The sequence below is a fragment of the Melozone crissalis genome, unplaced genomic scaffold, assembly GCF_028551555.1.
Source record: "Melozone crissalis strain CALT ecotype California unplaced genomic scaffold, PUWL_Pcris_2 ptg000045l_1, whole genome shotgun sequence".
NCBI lineage: Eukaryota > Metazoa > Chordata > Aves > Passeriformes > Passerellidae > Melozone > Melozone crissalis.
This window is the reverse complement of record NW_026535823.1, coordinates 13,066,853-13,089,045: the sequence shown is the minus strand read 5'-3', so window position 1 is coordinate 13,089,045 and position 22,193 is coordinate 13,066,853. Positions and strand designations below refer to the sequence as shown.

The 22,193-nt window shown below is 39.2% G+C and overlaps 1 long non-coding RNA gene across 2 annotated transcripts in view; it reads right to left on the bottom strand.

Moving 5' to 3' along the window:
• The window catches only part of LOC128942901 (uncharacterized), a 45,845-nt gene that overhangs the window by 4,194 nt on the left and 19,458 nt on the right, over positions 1–22,193 (bottom strand). Inside the window, exon 5 of one of the 2 annotated variants that reach the window (XR_008483653.1) lies at positions 14,409–14,520. The exons of the other annotated variant lie outside the window; for it this stretch is intronic. This is a non-coding gene — a long non-coding RNA (uncharacterized LOC128942901). The remainder of the gene's footprint in view (positions 1–14,408; positions 14,521–22,193) is intronic. 2 annotated transcript variants of the gene reach the window in all.

Genomic DNA, 22,193 nt, shown 5'->3' with positions numbered 1-22,193 from the left:
ACGGCGCTTCATCAGGGGAACGCAGGCACAGCCTGGGACTGCTCCTTGCTGCTGCCCAAAGCAGGCAGGCAGGGACAGGAGGCAGACCAGACAATGCGGACAGGGCAAGAAGGAAGAACCCTTGAACATCAAAGTGTTGAGGAGCAGCTCAGTGAGAGGACAGGATTCGATACTTGCAAGGAGCGCGGTTTTCCTCCTCTGAACACAAAAAGCACGTTCAAACTCCCCTTTGAATTTTGTGTCCTCACAGAAATGCAGTTCACAAAGGTGTCCTTTGTATGAGTGATTACAGAGGTGTTACTCTACATTCTCATCAGGATTTTTTACACTACCTATTAAGCACAGAATGTCCAGGATCACAGTGACCGTGAGCTTTCCTTAGGGACTAAATAGAAAAATAGGAAAATAAGTTAAGACCACCTGCCAAAACAGACAAAAAGTCACCCACAAGCAAGAGCCTCAAAGGATTTTGTATATTTTCTTGTACAAGATATGACCTCCCCAAAAATATTCTTGCTTTTTTCCCTTCCAATAAAGAGTGGATTTTGATTTTTTTTTCATGGAGTATTTAGGAATCTTGATGCAGATATTCGAGATTCCATTCAGAAATTTAAACAGGAAAATACAAAAGCCTATTGGGGAACTATATGAAATAAGAAATAATCTGTACTGATATAAGCTCTAATACCCTCCTGAGTCCAGGTTACAGTTGCATTTCAAGGCTCCTTTTTACTCCCTATTAGCTTTCCTGCTCTGCCTGACAAAGAAGGGCACTAGAATGGGTAAATACGGGAATGTTGCACTTTTGTGGTTATGCAGCTGTGGTTTAAATAAAATTTCACAATAAGATAAGCAATGGAAAAGACCTGAGGCACTGTGAAATATCCATCTTTGGCAGTATTCCGAATTTGACTGGAAAATGAATCAGGTGACCTCCAGAGACCCTTCCATCATAAATTATTCTGTGGTTCTATAAACTTTGGGTTTTTGCAATCTAATATCAGTTGATTGAAGGGTTTCTATTTGACTGTAGCTTTGAACAACTACATTTTAAACCAAGCAAACCTGACTGTGACCAACCACAGTGAACCAGGAGCACTTCTGGGGCAGCTCAAGGCAGCAGCCCCTTCACCTGCCAGCAAAAGAGCTCCCACCACCAAGAGGAGCTGTGCCCAGACACCCAAAGCTGCCACCTGCTCTCCCTCCTGCCTGTTTCAGGTTGAAACATTTCTTTAAGCATACGTTTTCACCAGAACAATATAAAAATATTATATTCCCCTTCAGTGCAAGTTTTGAAATACATAAATTGCTTTTTAACTCATTGGGGCTCTGAAATGTTTTCCAAAGCATTTTCTGTATAATGTCAGTGGGACCTCACTGAAGCTATCAGTCTGACAGTTCCTTTTGAGAGTTCATATGTGAAGTGGTTGCTGGATCAGTTGGGTAACGAGCGTGGCAGCCCAGAAGGAAGACAGACAAAAGCTGCTACACACCCATCTGCCCTCAATGTGTGCCTCCATCCTGGCTGGCACCAAGCCCTGTGTGTCACTGGGGCTGATCTCCAGCAACAATCCCAGACAACACCATCCAGAGGGGGGAAAGGGCCAAGCTCACAGAGCCCTGTGTGTCACTGGGGCTGATCTCCAGCAGCCATCCCACACAGCACCATCCAGACAGGGGGAAAAGGGCCAAGCACACAGAGCCCTTCCCTTTGGCAGCATCCCCAGAAATGTTTTCCTGACGTTTCATGCACTGAGATGCTGGCAGGTTTGCAAGAGACAGATACTGAAGGACTCACCACTGTGACACAGTGCAATAGCAAAGAGCTGGACTAATAGGCTCCTAAACACCATCTGATTGCTTTGGCCACCAGAGTTAGCTCCATGGACCACAAGTTCTAAGAATGCAAATTTCAGCTACTCAAAATGTGTGTGACACACTACTTTAAATAAATTAATTAAAAAACAAACTGCCCGAAGCCAAGACTTTCCTAGAATGATGAAAGGGATTAAGACAGCCTTTGCTGAAGAAGAGTACCTAGCTCTTGAGCATTTTGCTTGTCAATGATGTCAAAAATATTGCATACCTATGTTGGAGGTACACTGTTCTCTAACATGTAAATCTCCTATCACAAATTCTTACTGGAGAAAGCTATTCAATCACAGCAACAATCTGCTTATGTTTTAAAATGGGAGCTGAAAGTTCAAAAATAGTTATAAGGTATGTCAAACACAGCCAATGCATTAACCAGCCACTTGCCTTACTCTCCTGAGGGCTGTGAAATATTCAGTTTTACTGCAGGAAAAAAGGAGACTAGCAATACGATTTTTTTCATCTGCCTGTGCTTTCTGCCTGGGATTTAATCCTGCATATAGATACACAATATTATTCCCACCCAAGCTATCTGTTTTGCATCACAAAATGAACCATTCCCCATTTGAAAGGGCTGTCAGTTATCCGTGTTTTGTTAAGCATAAAGCAATACTTGCTATTCCAAATCCCACACTGACAGTCCCTCCTTAGGAATCTGAATAAAGTCACTTGAATTATTTAGAACAGTGAATAGAATGCATTATTCCATTGTTCTATTTCTACAATTAAATCAAGATAACAATATACTTTCAGTTAAGTACATGCCAATGTTTGACCCTGATTGAGACTGAGGTAGATTCAACTCGTGCTTCTGTGAGGCATAAATCATGATACTCCAAAAAAATAGAGGTGAAAAACAGGGCATTCTGATAATCGTTTTAGGAACAAGGGCTGAGACACTCCAAGCAGATAGGACATGTATATGCAAAATGTAAAACCTAGTTAAGGCAGAGTTTTATTGGTATAGACCTGCTAGAGGACACATCTCTTGGATAAAACTGACTACAAACACTAATAACTGCTGCTCACATAGCCTAGAACTTATGTGTTTCCAGAAAGCAATTCAGTTGGCTGATAGATATACTGGATTTTTTAATAAGGTGTTTACCTTTTTCATTCAGACTTTAGGAGGCACAAGATATTCCCGTATTGTTCTTCAGCATATTTTCGTGTTAAATTTTTCATTTCCCCAAAAGCATGGCCAACTCACAGCACCGTGGCTGCTCTACGTGTGCTCCTAGTAATCATTTATGAGGTGTGTTTTTCCTCAGGCCTTTGAATCTTATTCTTTAGAAACACAATCTATTGTGTTTTTTCAGAGAAAAAAAATTCCTAGAGACGTCTTCCCCATCATAAGCATTAGATAGAATTAGTAGTTCAATATAAAGAGATTAAACAAGCTGGAATAATGTCTATTCCAGCCCAGAGATGCAGAGTAACAAGGGCTTAAGAGAAAGCATGGTATTAGAAAACAAAGCTTTAAAGCTTCTTCATCATAAATCGAGTTTATGTTTAAAAGTAATAATACTGTGAACAAAAATGCTGCCTACAAAGTGTGGTTTATGAAACTGTCAATACTTGAGTCACATTTATCTCTAAAGCACTTTTTTTTTGTAAAAGCAAGAAACAGTTTTGTTTTATATGTTATCATCAATGAGGAAAATTTGTAACATAACTGTCCCAAAAGGAAGAATCCAGATTTCAAAACCAAACATGGCACCCGAAGTCAAATTTCATAAGAAACTTCTCACTAATGGCTTTGACATATTCAGAGGATTACACTGATCTACCTCAAGTTTGCTGAAGCCACTTCTATGAAGTAACTTAACTTACAATTGTCCCAAAGCTATTGTGGATGTGGTTACAGCAAAGATCTACAGAAATATCAAACTATCCAAAAGTTGTCCAATTGTCATATTTTATGATAAATATACCCATTGGACCATCATCTTTAAACACATTTTGAAAGTACCCCTAAAAGAAAAAACTGTATTCGGTCATGTCAGTAACTATGCTCAGTAATAAAAATTACTGGGGTAGCAATGAGGTTACTCAGGGGATAATAGCAGCCCTGGAATGAAATGAAATTCCAGAAAAACAAAGGAAGCAAGCCAGCTCTCTTCTCCAAGACACCTTTCCTAATGCACCCATAAATAACAAATCTTCACAAACATAAGCAACATCTTGTCACAGAAAAGCACTACAATGTTTATACAATTTTTCCATAGAGAAAACATGACAGAACAAACTACATGTAACAGATTAGTCACATTACTAAATGTTCTCAGGGAGAACACACTAAGCCACTAGTAGAACTAGAAGGAACAGTCCAGGTTCAAGACTTATCTAACAAAATAGTCTTGTGATTTTAACAACATAATTTCCCTGAATGGAAAAGAAAAAAATTGGTTTTAGAAAAAAAAAATTGAATAAAGAGGATCTATAGAGAATGTAAGTAAATATAGCACAATGACAACCAAAAGAAGTAAATCTTTACCACCAGGGAGTTGAGGAGGAAGCTGAGTGGCAATGAATTCCAAATTTCCATACCTTACCTCAGTTACAGAGTTAAAAATAAACTCTACCAGTCCAGAAGACTGCAGTGTGTCCTGTTTTATTAATTTTTGTACACAAGTGTGACAGTTTGGAGACTATGCCAATGTCAACTCCTCAATTCCACAATTTCATTTGACTTGGAAAATAATCTTTACTATGGACTGAAGCATTCATTCTCCAATTGTAGCTTGACACTTAGAGAAAGACCACATCTGGAAAACCCTGACAGAGAGATCAGTGCCCACAGTTACTGAATGGCTTAACCTCAGGAAAATAATGAATTTACTACCAGGAAAGGATTAGTTTTTCAGTGAGTTTCTTCTTGTTGAAGTAAGAGTCTAGGACTCCTGCTGCATATGCAGTAATATAAAATTGCAGTTTCTCTCCCTGCCATTCCAACCCAAATGTCAAGACTCAATTTTAAAGATAATTCCTTTTGAGCTAAGGAGTTTGTTTTGCCTCTAAAAGCCCAGCAAAAAGAAATGTGGAGAGATCAGACCCAAAGAGTAGATTTTGGGCAACCTGCAGCTCTCTTGAGAGGGCAGAGAGCAAAGCCAGTGCTCAGCAGGAGTCAGGACATCACAACCAAGCAGGCAGGTGTGGCCACTAAGGGATCTATCCCTGATGCAAGGAAACCCAGAGTGCCAAAGCCAAGAAAGGGAGAGCAGACAGGAAAAGCTGGTCTGACCAGGCACAGCACTTTCCAGACTGGCAGCACCTGCTCCAGTTGTTGTCCAGTCAGCAGCATGGATGCTCTTGTAAAAGACATTCTTACAGTTTAGATTTTGGAAGAACTACCTCATGAGGCACTTGCAGAAGGAAGAAGTTGTCTGAAACTCATTTTGACTTAAGCTTTCAACATGTCTCTATAAGTATCTGGTTTCAAGTAAAATGAACATTTATCTTAATTTTCTTCATTCTCCCCAATGCAAACTGTGTCCCTCTTGGTGTCTCCCAAGGAGATGGAGGTTGCAAAAACAATTTGGTTTTGTTGAATTGGTTCACCAAAGCAGGAGGTGCTGTTTAGTATTTTAGCATGATCTTAGTTTCTTCTTCTTTTCAGATGAGGTTAAAAAATGATGCGCTTAGGCTCTTATGCTCTTGGAGTATTTCATACTCCCATTTGAAAATATATGCAAATCAAGCTTCAGAGTCTGGAGTGGCCAGTCCAAGTGTTCTATTTTATCCATTTCAAAAGTTGATGCTCTGTGCTTTCTCACATATTAAGTAAATCTTTCTATATACCCCTTATAAAAATTTAAGCTCATGCTCTTGAAACGTACAAGTGCTAAGAAAAGAGGGGACATCTACAGGATAAAAAAATTATTGGAGCCATAAGAGTTCAAGCAATCCTTGTTCTCTCTGGGCTTTTTCAATTCTGCCAGGTTTGGGAGGAAGGGATTCATCCATTCCTCCAGCAGTCTATTCTGCATCGAAGGCAGACACAGCAAGTCATCAATAACGAGAGGAAGAGATTTTATATCTACAAAACATATGCTGATAGACTTGGAAAAGAACTATTTTTGCTTAATATTTAGCCTCCTCTGCAACCATGCACTGCCCACAAAAAAATGTCCCAACCTTATTATCAGTGCTGTACAAACATTAAAAGGCTGATCAATTCCATTGCACAGCCTGGCTTGGATGTTTATTGTAAAAAACACAGCAATAATTATAAAAAATACATATCTAATAACCACCTTTTCCCCTTACCCTAATTTATGATGTGCAGTTTCCCAGGCAACAGACTAGTCCAGGGAGTCTGTAGACATCTGAATTTTTTTCATTCAAAATATGAACCATTGTTAACTGAATCTATGTCAGCTTACACAGGTTTGCTTTTCTTAGTCACCTGGTGTGCCCTGCTCACAAGTAATCCTCTATATGCTGCAACGGACACTTTATGTGTTCAAACCCAGTATAATAATTTGATTTTCCAAGGCAGTAGAAGACTTTTTCTTGTTTTAAAAAGGTATAAAAATGGGTGCACACAGGTTTGTGATCCCCCCATCATGCCCTCTTTCCCCACTGCTTTCCTAAGCATGCACAGAAAAGAACTTTCACAAACCTCAGATTTGGCATCAGTTTTTGGACCAAATTGTGTAATATCTTCTGTCCCATAAGGTCAAAACCAACCCATTACACTAGTAAAAGAAAAACAGTCAACAAAATGGGTATTTCTGCCTTCAGAACCTCTATAAGCCTATCCCTAAACATCACAAATATGCTGAAGAAGCACATTTAATTAAGAACACAAAATGTCCAAAAGGAAAACGTACCAATTCTGTTAATTGTGCCGTCATTCCTGTAAAACATACCTGAGCAGAAAGTAGTCTGCGACCTGTAAACATATGCACAAATGTTTCTCTACTTCCAAGCTGTCCTTTGTGAAGAGTCTGAGATGATAAACTAGGTCTACAGTGAGAAGTTTCACTGCTATATGCCTGCTCCTCAGCTGAGCTAAATGTACATCATAAAGCATAAGAAGCTATGTAAGAGCCAGTTATGTCTTCCTATTTTGGGATTTTTTTTTTAAACTCACTCAGAACTTACGCAAAGTATGTCACCTCAAGCCTAATGCATGTCATAATCTGTTTTTTCTTGCATTGGTCATGTATCTTCTTCACAGTCTTGCCAACAAGGCAGCACAAGAATCAGCATGTCAGGGACTTCTCACAGCAGTGAAATTCCCATTTGGCTCCGTAGGCTGCTGTCTGTCTCCATGCACTACACAGATGGAAGACAAGTTCACAAATTGAAGACAACTTACCAAGATCTAAGAGTTCAACCAAACACTAAACATGGATTTCTCTTACAGATCAGTCACACATGCAGCCACTGACATCTTCATGGAAAACTGTCAGATATATTGCCTATTTAAAAATAGCTATTTACAATAATACAGAAATCCAGAAAAAGGCAATATTAAACAGGTGGGGAGTTTTGCTGATTTTTCTGTTTGCTATCATAAAAATAAGGGGATTTATTTTTACTGTTACTTTTTTTCTCCAGGTTATTATAAATATAGTATAAAGTCTGATACCTAGGGCCATATTTTCATTCCCCATCACCATCCCAGTGCAAAACCTTTAAATCTGGCCTGAAAATATATTAAGATTCCTGGACCTAAAATAATCTGTGGAAATACTTTGTGCATCTCAAGACAAGACTGTATGATTTCACTGGGTCTAAGTTAGAGCACTAGTGATTTATTTTTTTCATAACATCTCTGACCAACATCTAGTTCTTGTTCTGTTTGTTTCTTAGCTATACAAGAACAAGAGAATGAAGATTTTCCCATCTTACCAGCTTCCCCTCAAACTCAATAACTTGATGTCTGTACTGCAGGAATCTTGTTTAGAAAGCAGATATCATAGGGACATCGTCACTTTTTAGAAGTTGCTGCTCAACCTATCTGAAAAGCCCCTGTGTTTTTAAGCAAGGTAACGGGTATAACTTTTTTATGTATAGAACCAGTTGATGTAGAGAGACAAGTAATAGAAGGCCATAAAGTACTTCCCTGACTCCTTTTATACTAAGCAATGGATTTTCCCCATTGTAATAGACACCTAAAAGCAACGGTTGAAAAAGAGTTAAAGGTACAAGAGCAATTAACTGTTCAAATCAGAAGTGTGGGCACACCAAAATGGAACGAGTTCAAACTTCTGCTGTGCATCCTTTGTTTCTACTGCTACAGAGTTCCAGCTTTCCCACTTCTTCTCTTTTCTCACTTTCAGATTTTCACTGCTGAGAATTATAGGAAGAGAATATGTTTTCCAACAGCCAGTTTAATTTTAGGAACATCTACTTGGTTGCTGAATTTTAAACTCAAATTATGATATGAATTCAACTTTATTGTCAAGAGGCATTTCACAAAAGAGAAAACACAAAAGGATTTGTGGATGAGCTCTTAATTCTGATAATGACTTCTTTTGGATTGCCAGGTAGCCCAGGAGTATAAAGCAATGTTGAAGTGAAAGGGGAGGTAATTCTACCTTCAAGAGTGTAAATGCATATAATATATAATAATTCTCTACAAAACTAGGAAATGCTGACAAATACTAACCTTGGAGAAAAGGGCATAAAAGATGTGCAAAAGCAAAGCTTTTGGGAACTAATACAGGAAAGGCAAGAGGTAATCTTGGAAGCCACTGGGGTTAAAGAGCTAATTACAAAGAATGTCAATCAAAAACAGTTTATGCCACAGAAGATCTCAGTGGCCATAGTCTACTGATCTGGGAATTGGAGGAAATTAATCAATGGGAAGCATGAAGCAAAACCATGATATGAGCTGCTTAACTGCCAAGTCTACAAAAACTCTTAATAGCCATAAAATTCAAATTTTAGCAATTATTTCTCTTTCCTTCCTATTAGCTGGGGTCATGAGGAGGAGTCTGAGGCCCTCAGCTATCCTCCAAGGAGGAGGTTAACAGACTCATTAATTATGAGGGGCACTCTTTTAAGTGCTATTGAGATCAGTGTAAGTTTCTGCAGGGTGTGAGTTCATGCTAACAGTGGCCACCTCACTGTGACCCTGAGCTGTTAATGCACGACTCCTGTTTCAGCGTGTTCACGCCCCATGAACAAATGCTAACATGGCAAATGCCATCATGATTGCTCAGCGCACTCAGAGCAACTTCTCAGGCACCCATGTCCTGGGAATTTGGCAGGCAGGGAGGCAATCTGGTGTTTATACTACATGGCACATGTATGAAACACTTCTCCACTGGTGATGAAGCTAGCCAAGAAGGTCCCAGCTGTTAAGCAAACAAGTATCAGCTGTCATATTCATCACCCCCTGAATGTGTCTGCACCTCCTTGGATGAACGTCCTTGTGCACCTTCCCCAGGTGCCCCCAAACCCCAATGGCTCTCTGAGACGTGACTTCATGACTGCACACTTTGACCCCTCATTCTGTTCAGCAGCTGACCACTCTTCTTTGGGGAAATAATGCTGATGGAACAAGGTGGAGGAACCACAGAAAATGGTTTCATGATTTCAAGATGAGTACAGATAGAAAAGCAAGTACAGCAGGGATGATCCTGACCTCACCACATCATCTCTGCAATCTGTCAGCCCAAAACTGCTTCTGCTTCCCCTCCACTCAGCACAGACCGTGTGGTGTCTGCTGTCACTGCTCACTCATCTCAGCAGTATAATGATGCAAATTGTAGACCATATCTGACTGTGAGAAATAAAGGTTCTATCCATAAATAATGAAGACTTTTTTCCTTACTAATTCATGTTTCTGTTTAATTCTTCAGATTTAAGAAAGAAAACAAATTTTACAAATTCCTTTGAAAATTCTCTAAATTGTATGTTTATAGTTGTAATTTCAATTTAGGGTCCCAAAAAATACTGATTGACCTATTGTAAATGTATCTCTGAAAACTATAAGAATGGCAATATATATATTGGGCAAGCATACAGAATATTTCTGATTAAAACCAGAATACTAGAACACTAGGAATTACTTGCCCTGTTGGTCAGTAGCTGTAGGGCCCTCTGCAGTTTTACAAGACATGAACAATTTAGTTGCTGTCTCCAACTCTCATCCAAATTTCTGTTTCATTGACCAACATTAAGCAAAAATATTACAACAGGACTTCTGAGACCAAGTCAAAAGTTAAGGTAAGGTGTATAAGGCCATAGAAGAGACAAAAGAATAATAGAGCAGAGAACGGAACTTGGCTCTACCTAAGAATTAGATGTAGTCACTCAGCAGAGGTCTGTGAAAAAAGCACTGTAGCTCCAAGCCAGTAAATGAGATACCTCCACTATGGTAATGTGAATCAAACTCCCACATCTTTCCAAATAAGTGCACTGCTGGGCCATAATACAGGTTCATTTCCTCCATTTTTTATGGAAGCAGATAGGAAAGGTTAAAATTCAATTTCACACCCAGGCAGAGAGAAAGAATTTTTTTACCTTGAAGATTTTTAATAAGAAAATTGTTTCATCCATTTTCAATAATCAGCATTGCTGAAGCTAATTCACAATAAGGAACTATAAGTTGCTAACTTTCCCAAGGCCACTTGGCTTTCTTCACACAAACAAGCATCCTAAAATACAGGGTAATCTGAATTTTGAATTTGCAGTTCACTTACTCTCAGTTGGTTATGCTGTTCATACAACCACTTCTATACATTTCACTGATGATGCATTGTGCTGCTCTAAGCTGGCATATTATCAGGTAAGCTGAAGGGCACCTTCACTCTTCTTCACAGATTCCTTTTGCCCCTCCAAACATTATCTCTGCTCCCCTGGCTCCCTAGTCTTTGTTTTACCTTTCCAAAACGTTCATTTTTTGGGGAGTTTGCAAGGCAAAAATAATGAGCTACATCCTGCTAAGGAGTCTTGGTGTCCCAGCCCCGCCAGCCGCTCCTGGCTCTGCTAGCACCCGCTCTGCTCTCCCTGCTGCTCCCGAGATCCACTGAGTCACTGCTGGGAAACACAGCCTCTTCCTCTAGCACCAGCTGCTCTCAAACCCAACAACAAACTGGAAATAATATTAGCTCTCTTTCACAGGATAGAACAGTACCTTATGGCCAGCCCCACTGGCTTGTTTGGGGTTTTTTTCTCCCATTTTTCTTAAGGTTTCAACTGTGTCATTCCCTCTCCCTCACCCTTGAAAACTGAAAAACACAGTTAACCATCATAGTCAACTACCAGCAAGGAAAAGATCACTTTTAAAGTTTCAACATGCAAATTTTATAGTTGGGGTAAACTAAAACAAAGAATCCCAACAACCTCATCACTTTCTCCTAAATCCATATATTTTCATGGATTTCATATTTTCTACATACCTTCAAAATTTATATTATATTCTCTATGTTATGGTAGAAATAATTGCCTCTCCACTGACAACTTGTCAGGTTTCAGGATGATGCAATATGAGAAGACAGAGATATTATCTTCCAGATATATAACAGAAATACTCCTCACAGACCCTTAACTAGTGCAGTGGAATCGAGTGCCACTGCAACATACAATGATAGTAAAAGTTATGCTATCTGAGGTAAAAGACTCCCTGCACACACCTGAGTACTCTCCTAATAATTTTTAAAGGTCTACATAGCATAAAACAATTATAAAAACCAGTTTATTTTCACAGTGGTCTTTTCTGGTTTACATATGAGTCTTCAGCTTCTTTGATCAGTTTTCTAAAATGTTTTGGGTTGTTTTTCTTCTTTTTTTCCACTGTCTGTCCACACCCTTGCTCTTTATCAAGATTTCTCTACGAACCTTTCACCATGATGATATCAAGTACATAAGCAGGCTGCTGAAAAGGGAAGGATTAAAAAAAATAAATGTGTGTGTGTGTATACGTATATACACACGTACCTACGTATGTGATAGCACCTAAGGCAGGCTTCTAATTGTGAATGTGTAAGCAGAGTATTCACCAGGTTCCCAGATGCCTTTTGTAAAGAACTGATTAAGTTCTGAATATTTAGAATTAGAACTAAATATACACAACTGATGTTTTCTACATGAAATATTCTGATCATCCCAGAGGGACCTAATTTGTTATCAAGGGATAAGGAGCCAGTAAGAAAATGCACAGATAAAAGCAAATGAAAAGACACTTTCAGCTCATAATTAGAGGCATGATGTATTCTTTTTAGATTTGATTCACACAGAGAAACCCTTGAGATACTTTTCCCATACAGCTTCATAAGAGGAACAGCAGCCAGCAAGTAAAGCAAAGCATGAGCAGGGCCCTCTCCCCCAGTGTCACAGCGCTGCTCCGGGGCAGGATGCTTCAGGGGCTGGCCCGGCAGCAGGCCCCACATGAAATGAGCTGCCGGCAGAGCCCAGCAGAGGGGCTGCTGTGCCCTGCCCTGCCAGGCCCCAGCTCTGTGCAGCTGCCCAGGCACTGACCTGGCAAGGCGCCACCAGCCGAGCGCTCCCAAGGCACTGCAGTGCTTGTCACAGAGCCGCTGCTGCTGCACGGGACACAGCGTTTGTCCCATGGAAATCCCTGCTGGAGACAGTGACACCAAGCGGGCCGTGGCACAGACTGGGGGCTGCCCCAGGAAGGCAAACTTCACAAAATTCAAAGCCTGTTACCAGCAGCAGAAACCATTCTGATTCCGTGGCTAGCTAGATCAAAAACGCCACAGAAGGTTAATTCTTGCTTCCAGAAGATCGAGAAATGAGTGCAAAGTGATTAGGCAATAATCACAGAACATTTCTAAAATAATGTAATGAAACAGACTCTGATATTGAGACATGCTGGAGACAGACCTAGAACCAGTGTCTAGTTTAAAAGCACACAGTACAGCAGAGGGGACATGAACAATACAGGGCTGGCAACACTGCTCAGGGAACGTGCTACAAACCTTAAAACCCCAGCTAAGCCTCAGAAAAAGCTGAATCAGAGCCGTTCATTTCTAATGCTAGAAATTATATAAAACCAACCTGGCTTTATTTCAGTTACTGAGGCAAAGACCATGTAGCTGATCAAGTGAAGATTGTTTTTCCTGAGCCAGACGATTTAAGGGATTGAGCACACAGGTCCAAGACACTGTAGAAGAATTCAAGCGACTGACTAACAAACAGGAATTTGAACACCTTTTCCTGTCTACCCACAAAGTAGCAGGAAGGCAGAGCTGATAGAGTACACCAGAAAAATGTAATTAAATTCATCAGATTTTTCTCCTAAAAATACCCTATAATTAAATACCAAAACCCTTCCTAAAACAAGATCAATTCTCTTATATCTCAGAATTCAAATAATTACTAGGTTAAAATGAAAACCTTAAAGTGTATCAACCAAACCTTTTCACACTTATTAAATAAATACAAAGACAACACCTTCTGTTTGGGAAATGCCCATCCCATTGTTGCCAGATTATAGTAGAATACTGAGAACAAATATGTATGTCTCATCTTTTGCTTTTTCCTAAGTGCCTGGTCCTGATCTCTGCTAGAGAGAGAGAGTTGTTCTGAAAAAGCATTGTCTCAAGAAAGACAGTTGGAACACATTTCTAGAAGTTTCCAGCCCCAGTGTTGACTAAAAAGCTTCTAAGGGTGAAGAAATACACCACAATCTCTCTTCGTGCTGTACATCCTCCTTACAAAGAAGCCTTTCTCTAATGAAAAGATTTGCACTTGCACAGATCACCTCCCTAATGTTCTGCATGCTTAGCCCAAGCCAGTCTTCTGTTGCTGGATCAGCATAAGCAACAAGTGGAGCCTGCCTGCGGCCTGTACTAAAAGCACAGAACACTCATGTTCTGCAGCCCCTCAGCCTGCAGGAAATCCATCACTTGGGTCAGTGCTTACAGAACCCTCTGCCCTTCGGCCTCTCTGCCAGGAGGAGCTGATGCAGCCCAGGCTGAGCTTTGGGGGCAGCATGGTTACAGCTCTGAGCTGCAGCCCAGCGCACACACCGAGCATCGTGTTGACAAAGAGGGAAACAGCCTTACCTTTCCAATCCAGCTGCACCTGCTAGGGCTTATCCTCAGCAGTAAAATTAATCTCCCATAACTCTATAGCTGTAGCAGGATGTAAAAATGGTTTCTGTCACATAACACACTTAGTGTTGGTTTTATGTGCAAGTAAGCCAAGAAAGGGGTTGCTCACAGGCTTATGGTTGAACACTGTATGAATGCAAGCACTTGCTGGACCAGCTCCCAAGTGCCTCCTTCATTATCTCCATATCTCAAAATTATGACTTCCAATTCAGACTGCTCAGTTTCTCCATGCTATTGTACTTCCTGCTATGCCAAATAGAACATTTTCATATTAATTTTAGCAGATGCTTTAATTTATCCTTTATACTATATTTTATTAATGCCTATTCCACTGGCATCTAGGCAGATGGCCAACTTCAAAACCAAAGTTTTATGGAGGAATTACAAGAATAGTCAGGCAAATGGGTTCTTCACAGCTGGGAAGCTGTTACAGTATGGTATATTTATAGTATATAAAAGATACTTGTGAATAGAACAGATGGTAACTTAAGAAATTACCTGAATTTGGATTTTGTCCTGAATTTCAGTAGGTCCTTGTGAGTTTGACATTCAGCAGTTTTATTCTTTCAATCTCTTCACTTTCTTTTCTAAAATCACACACTCAGGTTTGCTGAAAAAATATACTTTCATAAACTTAAAAAAAAAAATCTTTCAGAAAGGTTAAGCAATAACTTGAAACTGTTAAGGAATCCAGCAGGTCAGCAGATTTTTATAGTCGAAGTTATGAACAGCTGCAGTGTCTCCCACAGATGTGACACAACCCTTTATAAACACATGGCTACCTAAGTACACAAGTGTGACAAACATGTCAGCTCATCACCTCCATGTTTGTTTCATAAGCTATTTGGAAGTAAACTCTTCATTTACAACCACTTAAGTTTTGAAGTTCAAGTCTAGCTGGGAAACTTTGGAGAATGAGAAAAGCTTTTAGAGCAGTTTCCTTGCCAACTGTACCTCAGGTACAGTTTACCGTCCTTTCTGAAGTGATTAAGAGATTTCTACAGCAACCAAAAGCCTTTGGGATGCACATCATGATTTTAGACACACAGTATTTACAAGTTCCTTATATCAAATTATGTACTTTACACTTGCAACATCTAAGTTTATCAGCTGAATTCAAAGGACAGATTTCCAATATCCAAATGACCCATAAGACCCTCACTTCCAGTTGATTTACAAGCAAAAGAATGTTGGTATTTAAACCTGAAAGTCTCCTTCACAACAATTAATCTATGGCCTGGTAACCATTAGCTGGAGTGTTCTGTGCTGCAAGGCCTCTTTTCTTGGCACAGGCACCATTGCAGATTGATAGGTTACCTGTAGCAGCATTTTCTGTATTACAGAACACAACATATACAGTTAAGTTCAAAATTAACTTTAAACAAGAAAAGGTTAAATGATTTAAAAATTTTTTTGGTTACACAGAAAATTTCAAGTCTATCATCTTTGGGGAATTCAGTAGTTAAATGTTACTGCTCAATATCCTAAGTGAGCCTTGGGTTCTCACACAAACATAAATAGAGATCAGCGTTTCAGATATCGCATAACATTCGTTTGTTCTGTTATGTGTGTAGTCACAATCCTTTGTATTAATAAACTAAAATAGTCATTATAAATTCTCTCCAGAGGGACCTGTGAGCATTTTCTGAGGAGCTACAGAATCTGATCAAATGTAAGAAAACAGACTGTAGTTATCCCTTGATTCTCAGATGGCTGCATATCAAGCATGCTTCCCTAACAAGACAGCTCTGAACTCTTCTAATTCAGCTCTTGCTTGTTTGGATCAACAATAGATATGTTCAGCTTGTTGCATACCTCACTCAACTAACCTGCACAAGGAAGCTACCATAAAATAATTGATACAAAATATCATTTCATTAGCCTGTTTTGGAGGTTGTTTTGTCATAAAATCCAATCATGTATTAGGATTTAAGGAAAAAACTATTAGTTATTTTGTCATATAATGACTTGAATGTACTTTTCCACAATGACAAATCATGTTTTTCTTGTACTGGGGAGCCAGGCCTGGGTTGTATGTCACAAACAGCAAGTTCTCCTTAAGACATCTACCTCCTCCCAAAAGCTTTACAAGGAGCCTATGGAGCCTTGTCTTCATAGTCTCTCAAAGTAATACATTTGCCTTCCAGTTAAATATGCATTCCACAAGACTTGACTATACTGCACTGAACTGAATAATAAATATAACTGAATAAATAACTGAATGTTAAAGCAGTTGCATGCTTTTTCATTGCCAGAAAGTTTTCTTGACATTTATATATGTTAGACTTATGGATCATTCTGGAAACATCTTGCTTGCTGCTAAGGTAGCTAGTAAGTGTAAGTAGTCAAATTTGGTTTAAATATACAGCAGTTGAAATATAGGCTTTAATTATGAAACACCTAATATATATTAACATAAGCAAGAATGCAAAGCAAACAAAGACATAATGTATGTTTAAGTTTAGCATTGTTTAAACTCTAAATTAATTTCAGATTATTCATTTATATCAAAGATTAGCCTTCTAAATTCTGATGATTTTAGAATTAACCTATTCTACTTTATAAACAGGAAGTTGCTATCTGGAAAAAAACTGTGAAACCATCTCAATCCTTCTGCTTCCCTGGCTCACTTATTGAGGCAGGCTTTGGTTCTTTTAGGGGTTTTTTTAGCATCCATGGAAAAAAAAATTTTACTTAGCACTAATGAAAATTTTGAAAAAAGAAAAAAATCCACTCAACTAACAAATAAACTAACTCAAGAAGGAAAAAAAATAAAACCAATAAAAAAAAACAGAACCCAAAACAAAATAAACCAAAAATAAACTCTACATCTCTTATTTCCACTGAAATCACTTAGGTCCAAATTCAACAAAGGACTGAAGGACTTGAAAGGCAATTGCTTCAGGGCTTGTCTTTTCAATGCCTGGAGATGATGTCAAGACAGCAGGTCCCAGGATGGGCTGTGCAATGATGTGCAGAGCAGGAGTTTGCAGCACACGGGTTTTGCAGCAGCCAGGCTGTGGGAGGGAGCTGTCCAAAACCAACCAACTTATCGCTGGGAAACAACAGGGTGAGCTCTTTCAACCCTTCAGCTGATCTACCCGGGACCAGAACAATAGAACAAGGAGCCACTGGAGCCTACACTCAAAGGGAGAACCATGAGAACCCCTCTGCAGCTACTTCCTTATCTCCAAGTTCAGTTCAAGGATTGGTGGCTCAACTCTTTCCTAACGCAGGTCTCAAAGTCCAGTCTGACTGCCTTTACTCACCTTGGCAATATTTTTTACAAGGGGAGTACACTAGTATTTAGGCTCTCTGCAATAGAATGTATTGCTCAAAGTGAGCAATAGTGGCAGAATCTATTCCAGGGGAAGGGAAAAAAAAAAAAAAAGAGCAATTGCAAACACTGTGGAAAACTTAACATGGACATTTTTTAGCATCAGAAAATTCTGGAGGCTTCCAAATAAACTCATAATTCAGAAGCATTTGAGAGACAGCAGTGCATCAATAATAGATTTTTAGTAGGTTATATCCTTGAAAGAAGGTAGATTGTAGAGCAGACAAAATAAAGTTGTTGGTGGCCTAATACATTGCAAGTGGTTTGTCACCTACAAGACTGCATTCTTTAAAGATATCTAACACACACATACCAAAAAAAAAAATCTCAAGTGAATTTATTGACCAAAACCAGTTCCACAGAACCAATTAGTATCTTACACAGGCTGCCCTGCAAGGCTTATGAGGCCATCCATCACTTGTCCATTTAACTATTTAGCATTTGTTCCAGCAATTTGTCACACTGTCAGAATGGTAGCATTTCAGAATAGGAGTTTTGGTTGAAAGAAATCTAACTCAGATAGTGCAGATATTTCTTTTCTAATAAGACTTACACAAGATTTATGTTTCTATTATTTTTAACCTTAAGCATCTTGTCTGGAAGGTGAGGTTAATTCTTTGTATTTCAAAGTTTCCACATTTAAATCAATTGTGTTAGATGAAAATTTAACAATATTATGCAAAATGGAATTACTTCAAACTTCATCAACAATCCACAGTTCTGACATCAGGGAGTGCATTATCTTACAGCTGCAGTGCTTACATTTTTATCACTTTTGCCATCTAGTCATTTGCTTTTATGTTTATTTTTGGTGACTTTCTTAATTTCCCTGCACCAAAAGAATCACAAAAAAATTACCTTTCCCTTGAATGAGAGGCAAGGTTTCAACATAACATTAGCGTGTCTACTCACAAGGTGGTTTAGATTTTTCAAGCTCTGTGTATCTAAAGGGAAAGAAAAAGGATTGCTGACGAGTTTCAATTACTCACCTCCAGATATTTATAATTTTAAACGAATGCATAAAAACTAAAATGCATAAGAAATATTTCAAGCTCTGCTATCTCTAAAAGAATATTTGATGTCTATAACGCAGGTACTGGGAACTGTTTCAAAAGACTGGCACTTGCTTTTAAACACATCCAGAACATCTTACCTGAACAACAAGTAGGAATTGGACTAATGCAATTACCACATTAAATGGAAGCAGCTACAATGAGTATGTCAGGCAACCTGATAACACCTTGTCAGAGAACTCTCATGGCTCTACCACGCATGGTGGTGTGTCCACACACCTGCAATTCTGCCACTTCACAGACTCCACCAAAATAAACAGAAGCTATTCCAAAACAACCTTTAGATTTGTTTATTGTTTCAGAAGCAGGACTCTGCTTTTTAATGGTGCGAGCTCACAGATCAGAGGTCTGCTTTCCTGATACCCTGTAGAGTTTCCTGATTTAGATTTCTTATAAAGCCGCTGCAGCAAAGAAGGCTGGGAATCAAATGCCATCTCTGCATCTGAATGCTGTTAAGTAGCTCCCATGGCATTTCTCCCTGACTCTCAGTGTGTGTCTGTCACTAAGCTCACTCCCAGAGATAAAACAGCAAATGTGAACTCCTGTGGGAAAGCACGTCAAGTAAAAACCTTTCTTGAAGCCTTGAGAATGCTCCAGCTCAGTCAATCTTCAGGCCTTCAGTCAGCACAGCCATCTCACCTTGTATACAGAAGATTTTACAGTGTACCAGCATTAGGTAGGGATAATCAAATGTTTAATAAATTAGAAGTGAGTATCTCTGTGTAAAAGACTTAGCAAACAGATAAAACACCAACTACATAATACAGATTAGCCCTGCTCAAACACCCCAAACATTCCCCACTCTGCTTTGCTGAGTAATCTTGGTGTTAAGCATGCTTGACAGATTTGAACTATCTTTTTTATTTGTCTCTACCCATTTCTGTCTATAATTAATTGCATCAGTCAATTATCTTGGTATCTTTTAAATTTCACTGTAGTATTAGTCTGCCTGTAGAGGATGCATCTACCTTAGATGTAGGTTACTCTGCCCTCAAAATAAACAGTATTTCCAGCTACACTCAGAATAGCACAGCAATTCTTGCAATACTGGAGAGGCAAAGTGGGAGAAGGAAAGAACCTGCAGGACAGACCATCAGTTCACAAGAGCCAAGGAGTTGGTTCCGGTCGGACACAGCCAGAACTCCCAGTTGGAAGAGACGGTGCTTACGCCCATAGCGATGCTGAGCCCAGCAAGCAAGAATGTCCAGCTGCAGGTCTTGGGGCTGTGGAACCCCTGTTCACTTCTCTCTGGAGGAGGGTTTGCTTGTTTGCTCTCTTAAATATCTGTCCAACATTAGAAAAACAAAATATACATGGAAAATTATTCCAGTTGCAGAGAGTGACATGAAAAAAAAAAAAACAACTAAACAAAAAAAATCCCTGAAAACAAGTCTGCTGTGTTAAACACAAGCCTGAGGGGAAAACTGCCCACAACCAGCAAACTGTCAGTTCATCTAACCTGTCTTTAGGGAGAATGGGAAAACCTACCAGTGATAGGACAGACAAAGAAAGCCAACAGTAAATACCATGGACTGAGAGACAGTAGCCAGTTCTTCTGCCAGAAACCTGAGGAAATAAAAAATAAACCAGAAGAAAGGATATTCTGATATTTACATATTGCATTCCCCTCTACTCACACTCCTCCTGCTAAAAGAAATAATTTAACAAGCCAAAAAAAGTCCTCAGCCGCTTCTCATTTTCTTTTCATTCCCTTTTGTAAAGGAAGTTCCAGGTCAGCTCCCAGAAGCTGCAGGAAAGCTTTTGGGGGTTTAATAATCCAGAGTTAATAGCCATTCATTTGGCAGGTTTGGTACAGAAGGCGGGTCAGAATTAATTTCTTGCTTAACCAAGGCTGAAATTCACATTTAAAGTGTAAGAAGATATAGCTGTTACTCAAGTCTCATTCAGCAAGAGACAGAGTGAGATGATCGCAGCAAGAACTTGTACTGAATATAAAAATTGTCTGGGAACAAGTACAGTCTCAAACAAAAAGATGAAAGTTGAAAGAAAAACATAAGAAGTAACCCAAATTCATCATGAAGGGCCAAATCAGCCTCTGCCTGCCTGTGTGTAGCTGCTGTCAATGACATGAGAATTGACCTCTAAACCATGGCTACTCCATCAGCTGGCACTCTGGACAGTTCAGTGCAGAACTGATTGGAATCACATAATCAGTTCAAAAAGGTTTCACAATGGCCCTAAATGTGGTGGCTATCAGAAAGGGGGCTCAGAGGTGTAAAGATGAATTACTATTTAAGTAACATTCAGTGAGATACATTTCTACTTCCATCAAGATGGGAAGAGGAAAGTAAGTCTGAAGAAGCAGGATTTCAAAAGGAGTACAGCAGCACTTTCCCTTATAAACCTTCCCAGAGAAAGAAAATGTGTGAAATGAAATAAAAGATCATCTGTAAATAATCACATTAAGCATTGAAATTTCCTGAAAACAGAATCTGGAACTAGAAAAGCTTATATAAACAAAGAAAAACAAAACTATTGGACACAATATGCCTTGTTCTAGGATGCCCTTCCACATTTTCTTCTTATTGTTCCATCTACCTCTTCCCATGTGGTTTTCTTGTCCCACTGGTAAATCTTTAAGGCTGCTAGGAAGAAGAAGACTGTTTTTTCACTGTGTGTATCATGCCAAATGTAAAAAAAAGACAAGTGTCCGAAGTAGACATGTTGATTAGACCGCCATTTAGAAAATGCAATATTTAAAAGCATCAGGTACATGATATAGACATGCTGCTTTGAGTTTCAAATACTCTAAGCATTTTCTTTATGTAATCCTTGTTGGGATTAAATATTTTACCCCACTTAATATTCTTGGAGTGCACTTGGCACAAAGTTAGCCATGTGTAAATAGCTCTTTTGTGGATTCAGGCAATTTTTTGCATCTTCACCCCTTTCAGGTATGGAAAAGTAATTAGAAAATCTGATTCTGAAGCCAACAGCAATGTATTTACATCCATCTTTTACATAAACAGGTCCAAAAGCTTGGGTTCCGAGAAATGTCTAGAAAGGAGCAAATGCAAGAGCAATGCTCCTTGTTGCAACTCCTTCAGAATGTTCTGCTACACCATGGAGATGTGTAGAGAAGCTCTGATGAAGGAAATGCCAGGGGCCATATCAACAGATCTCTTTTTTTTTTTTTCCCCTGTTCTTCCTTGCACAGTTGCTCTCTACTCCCCAAATACCTATAGGTGATTGCCTTTCTGAGGTAAGATGGAATGCAAAATTCCGAGTACAACTCTAAAAGCCCCAAAACTGATGTTTGAGGCAGCAATAGAAGCTGATAACTGGGGCTAACATTGTTTCCAAGGCTTGCTGAAGAATTCTGCATAGTTTGAAGTCGATAGACCATATGATAATGTGGCTATAAGTCACGTTCATTTAGAAAGCAGAACATACTGCTAAAGGCATTCTTAGACTGGCTTAATTGCATCCCTACTCAGAACTGTATTGATTAAAGAAAAACCAAAACAACAAAACAAAGACCCTGTGCTGGCATCACTTCAGAACAAATCCACCCTCTGTAAATGTATAGCCTATCTGGCAGCTCACTGATGGGAAGAGATTGTCCTATACTGAAAGATCACTGGATGCCAGCAGAGATCTCAAAGCTGCCAAGCCCCACGCTACCATTTCTCTCCACACTGCTGTTCTACTCTCAGGGCACCAGGTGCATTGTTAGCATCAGTTTGATCTTTCTGACTCCACCTACTACTGAATTTTCTGACCTTTAATATTTGCCTTTACAACAGAGGAGTGGGCAGATTTAAAGTAATGCTAGAATTCATAATATATTCTACCATTAATAAAAATGTCACACGCATGTATCCAGTAAACACAAAAAGAGATCATCAAATG